General features: G+C 41.8%; 1 pseudogene; it reads left to right on the forward strand.

Annotated features, from left to right (window-relative positions):
• The first annotated feature begins 2,432 nt into the window (after positions 1-2,432).
• On the forward strand, positions 2,433-5,051 carry LOC102515586 (annotated as a pseudogene).
• Positions 5,052-5,809: the final 758 nt, after the last annotated feature.

Below are 5,809 nucleotides of genomic sequence, written 5' to 3' on the forward strand. Positions count from 1 at the left end.
GTTAATACTATTACAGGAGTATCAGAGACCAGCTTCAAAAGCTGCAAATATTTTTGGAACTTCTGCAATCCAATTCTCCATAGCAGCCTTGCTGTTCAATTCACTTGCATTGTTCATTTACAAGATTTTTCTTGAAATTTTGACAGTACCTTCTTCTAGTTTTTCCCTCAAATTTTTATGAATCTCAAGACTATTTTGGTCTGAGAGAATATATTTTTTAACTTAATTATAAAAGTAATACACATTTACATCCATATCTGTCCTCCACGCTGCATATCCCCAGTTCTATTTAGCCAAGTGTGTGGAACATAGTAGGTGCTCAGTAAATATTTGTGGACTAATTGCCTGAAGAAATGCAGGAAACTTAGAAACACAGAAAAACAGAATTTTAGAGAATTTTCCTTTTCTACATATGCATTTGTAGACAGTCAAATCTTATCCCACAAACAACATAAATGTCCATCGACAGATGACTGGATAAAGAAGTTGTAGTATATTTATACAACAGAATATTGCTCAGTTGTTAAAAAAAAGAATAAAATAACGCCATTTGCTGCAACATGGATGGACCTGGAGACCATCATTCTAAGTGAAGTAAGCCAGAAAGAGAAAGAAAAATACCACGTGATATCATTCATATGTGAAATCTAAAAAAAAAAAAATTTAAAGACACAAATGAACTTTTTTACAAAACAGAAACAGACTCACAGACTTCTATAAAAAACAAACTTATGGTTACCAGGGGGGAAAAGGTGTGGGAAGGGATAAATTGGGAGTTCAAGATTTGTAGATACTAACTACTGTATATAAAACAAACAAGTTCCTACTGTACAGCACAGGGAGCTATATTCAATATCTTGTAGTAACCTATAATGAAAAAGAATATGAAAAGGAATATATGTATGTATATGTATGACTGAAACATGATGCTGTAAGCCAGAACTGACACAACATTGTAAACTGAACATACTTCAATTAAAAACAGTCTTGTTCCACAAATATATTTTCTATTTATATCTTAAGTTGTCCATTTCTTTTCCTATAAAAGGGAAGGCTCTGGTACTTGCTATTTTCTGAAAATGCTGGGGTTTGGGGAAAATTTCAACTATATGATCCTCTACTATAATAAGGGGCAGAAAGAATGAAAGCTACTTTCACAAGTTTACACACGTGCTGGAAACAAACCTCAGTTTGCTAACTGCCATAACAGATTCCTTTACTTGGCCGTGTGGTCAGTCTAAGACATTTGGTAGAGTTTTAGAGTTCAGCTAGAACAGTTTAAAAAGCTGAATTAACCAAAGTAAGTAAACAATAAATGTTCTCCCTCATCTGCTGTTACAGAGGGTAAGTGTGAGTCATGACGTATTTTCTTTGCTCGCTTGAAGAGTGATTTATGCACTGATGTTACCACACTTGTTTCAGGGGCTGGTGGAGTTGTACACGCAGCTCTGGAAGTAAATGAGAATCTGTCATGGAAACTCCCTGGAATGTCCTCATTAGCAACATAATTTAGCCAATGTGATACTGAGGCCGCTGTACCAGTGCTGTAAATGGTGTCCATGCCATTCCAGTAAATCATCTCCTCCAGACCCTCTGCAAGATCAGGGCTGAGATTTTTTACTCAGAAACACAAGGGGGAAATAATTTAGACAGAGTTTAGTTTTATGTTTCATCTGGCAGACTGGCATAAAATGTTCTTACAGCAGTCAACAGGGAGCCACAAAGGGCTTGAGTTCAAATTATGGTCAATTTCTGATCATGGGTGTCCATGTTATTTGCACAATGGATTATCCTTACACTTGGCAAAATTTTCCTTGGGAAAAATGGAGAAATAAGGGCAGTTTGTCTGAAGTTCCAATTTTCCCACCTAGACATTCATTTAACAAATACATATTAAGCACATATTTGGGAGGGGGTATAGCACAGTGGGAGAGTGCATGCTTAGCATGCACAAGATCATGGGTTTGATCCCCAGTACCTCCAGTTAAAGAAAAAAATAATAACAAATAAATAAACTTAATTACCACCCTGCCACCGGGAACAAAACAAAAAACAAGCAAACAAACAAAAAGCCCAATGCACATGTTTGTTGTCAAGCATTGTTCTAAGTGTGAGGACCCTGCAGACAACAAAACAGAGCCCTGCCCTCATGGGTCTTAGTTTATTAGGCAAATACAAGAAAGAAATCAATACTAATACATGATATGATACTGGGTAAACATAAATGCTGTAATAAAAAATACAGAAGGATGAGGTGATGAGAGTGATATTTTAGATAGGGTTCTCAAGAGGAGAGACATCTCTGAGCAGAGAAGTGGGTGAACTGAGGAGCCAGCCTTGGGTTTATCTAGAGGAAGAGGCTCCAGGCTGAGGAAACAGCAGGTACAAAGGACCTGGGGCAGACCTGTCCAAGAGCAGATGCAACCACGGGCATGGCTGAGGACCAGGAGGGAAGCCAGTGTGACCAGCAAAGCAAGCAAGGTTCGAGTATGTGAATTGTGTCAGAGAGACACCTAGGGACACAGTCCTGCAGGGCATTGAGGCTTCAGAGAGAACTTTGGGTTGGCTGGTACATGTAGAGGGTTATTGCAAAAGAGTGACACAATCCAAATTGCCTTTAAAAGGACCCTCTGGCTGTAAAGACTAAACTCTGTGTGTGTGTGTGTGTGTGTGTGTGTGTTTATTAGGGGGAGGGGGCGAGGCTAAAAATAGACATAGGAAAACCACTGAGGGGGTTATTACAGAAATCCTTCCCAGAGATGACTGATTTGGACCAGAGTCAGGATTTCTGGCTGGGCTGGATATGGGGTAGTAACAAGAGGAAAAGTGAAGGATAATTCTGGCTAGGAGTCTCATCAAATGAGGAGTACCACAGTGGGTCCTCTTATCTGGGGGGGTGGGGGGACTCTCTCCCAGCACCCCTCCCAGTCCCCCCACCCTACAGATACCAAAATCCAAGGATATTCGAATGCCTTATATAAAATGGCATAATATTTGCATGTAATCTGCGCACATCCTCCTATATGCTTTAAATCATCTCTAGATCACTTAAAATACCTAATATGATGTAAATGCTATGCAGATAGTTGCCAGAGTGTGACAAATTCAAGTTTTGCTTTTTGGAAGCTTCTGGAATTTTTTCCCCTAGTGTTTTATTCTGTGGCTGAATCCACAGATGCAAACCCGCATGTAGAGGGGCTGATTGTGTTTATTAAGATGGGAAAGACCGTGAGAAGCAGATTTGGGCGGGTCTGAGCAAGTAAACCAGAGGCCATTTTAAACAGGTTAAGAGTGAAATCTCAGGAGGATCCCTCTTCGTGGGGTGATTGTTGTAAGTATGCACTTTGGGCCCTGCTCCTATGTAAAAAAACATCAAGAGGGGAAAGGGCTAGTAAGATGATCTCATGTGGCTTTCTGAGGCCTCAGAGTGTGGGTGGGGGTCTTCGGAGCCCTGGCTGCTGTCACCGGTGCAGACAACTGTCAGTGCTGCTGGTTCACTGAGGCGCCAGCGACAGGGGGAGACACACGCGCTCAGCCTGCTGCACCAGCACAACCCCCAGGAGATGGTGGTGAAGGCAACAAGGGGACGTCTGGTATTCCAGCAGCCTGAGAATGCCGAGATCGACTAACCGTGTAGTTTAGGAGACTGGAAAGGAAAACCAACCCTGAGAAAACCATGCATCGGACTCTTATTTCTGCTTTATAATGTGCACACTTCTCATCCTGCTGTTCCTGCTGTTCCTTCTGTTCGTGTCCTACCCCAGCTGCTGGAAGCATTTCCGTAGTTAGAAGACCTGACTGACAGACAAAGACAAGTATCATATGATGTCACTTAGATGTGGAATCTAAAAAAGTGACACAAACGAACTTATTTACAAAACAAAGAGACTCAGACAGACACAGAAAACGAACTTATGGTTGCCAAAGAGGAAAGGGATAAATTATAGCACTGGGAACTATAGTTAATTTCTTGTAACAACCTATAATGAAAAAGAATATATGTGAAAATATATACATATAACTGAACCACTATGCTATACACCAGAAACAACATTGTAAATCAACTACAGATCAGTCAAAAAAAAAAAAAAAAAAAAAAGACCCGTCTGAGAAGACAACTTGGATATCTCGTGGTGAGACAGCAATGTTAGCAAGTACAGACAGAAGTGCCCCCTCGAAGGAGGTCTTCAGGGATCTGCTCAAGTTAAACGAGCTGCAGATAAGGATTTAGGATTTAGCAGAAGCAGAGGAAACGTGAGTTGAAGACGAAGAGTGTGTGACCTTGATAAGGAGAGGTCGGCCCAAAGGAGGGACTGCACAAACAGAACAGATTAGGTCTTTGTCTGAAGCTCTGTCTTTGGAAACAATCTGCTGCCAACAAAGTCAAAATGAAGGCTAAGAACTGACCTACAACCAAGATAGATCTAGATGATGATATAATTGCCTTAAAACAGAGGCGTTTGCAGGATGCTGAGGCAACTGTGACTCAAGATATTGTTAGTGGTGTGTGTGTGATGGGGGTGGGGGAAGGGTCAGAAGTACAGTAAACTGTTCCCAAGAAAATTTCTGCAGTTCTTCCATCTGTGTGGGCCAGAGAAGAATGGGACGTACCTGAACAGTGGACTGGCCCAAATACAGCACCTGTGGGTCCCGCATTGTGTACAAAGTAACCTGTCCCAGCTGTCTACAATGCATATGACCAAGAAAGACTCAAAGGAAAAGAAATGGAAGGCTTTGAAACTGGCACTACAGCACCTACCACGGCAGGTCTCAGAAACCTGTAACAGAGGAGGATGCATCTGCCCGGAAGACTCAGACTCCCGAGCACAGCCAGTTCCAAGACCGATTTCTCGAGGCAGGATTCCCCCAAACCAGAAGAAAGGACCTCGAGCACCCATTATCATAAGTCAGGCAGTACCACTTCATTAATAGCCATGCTTAATGCAAAAGGCTTTCTACAGGATCTGAAATTTGTCCCATCCCATGAAAAAACAAACAGAAGGCTGCCAATGAGAAAATGAAACTACAATTCAGAGAAGAAATGATCAGATACAGCCAGAGGACATGATGATGATTGTCCGAGTTGCTTATAAAGTCGAAGACCAGCACTGAAGTGCATCTCTTAAGGGTAGGGGGGACTAGGTTGAGCAGTTTTTGTACAAGGTCCCACCTGGCACTTCAAAGACTAGCCATGGCTTTGGCCTGATGGTTCGCCAGTCGATATATTTGCTAAAACTAAAGACTCGTCTCAAGTATGATGGAGTTTGTCTGCATCCAAATGTTCAGAGATAGGATGGAACGGGATTGCAACTCAGCTATCACAAACATCCTTTGGACAGATCAGTTTTCTTACAGTTCTGGGAAAACTTACAGCTGCATGGTAAGGCACACATCCCACTTGAGAGTCTCAGTTAGTTGGTTTCTCCTTTTTCTGGAAATTTGGGTTAAGAAACATAGATATACTTTGATCTAAAGGCTAAGAGTCAAGTTTTATGAGTTTGCCAAAAACTTAAAAAAGACGACGTTCTCAGACTGAGCTCTTACAAGACCTTATTTAATCCTTTGCGGAAAACCCTGAGTAACACACTTAGGCTCTGTGGGTTCTATCTTTCCCCGTTGCCTCTCCGACTCCTGATGGTCTTTATTTCTTCATCCTCCCAGAAGCCCCTTCCCTCCTCCCACCCCTTGGGCACAGAGCCTGGCTTATGGTAGGAGCTCCTCCCACGCTACCAGCTATGTCATGCTACTGCTGTTGGAGGCACAGTTTGAAAAACAAGATATTCGTCATTCTTATTGCCAGTTTTGTAAT

The sequence above is a fragment of the Camelus ferus genome, chromosome 8 (genome assembly GCF_009834535.1).
Source record: "Camelus ferus isolate YT-003-E chromosome 8, BCGSAC_Cfer_1.0, whole genome shotgun sequence".
Classification (NCBI taxonomy): domain Eukaryota; kingdom Metazoa; phylum Chordata; class Mammalia; order Artiodactyla; family Camelidae; genus Camelus; species Camelus ferus.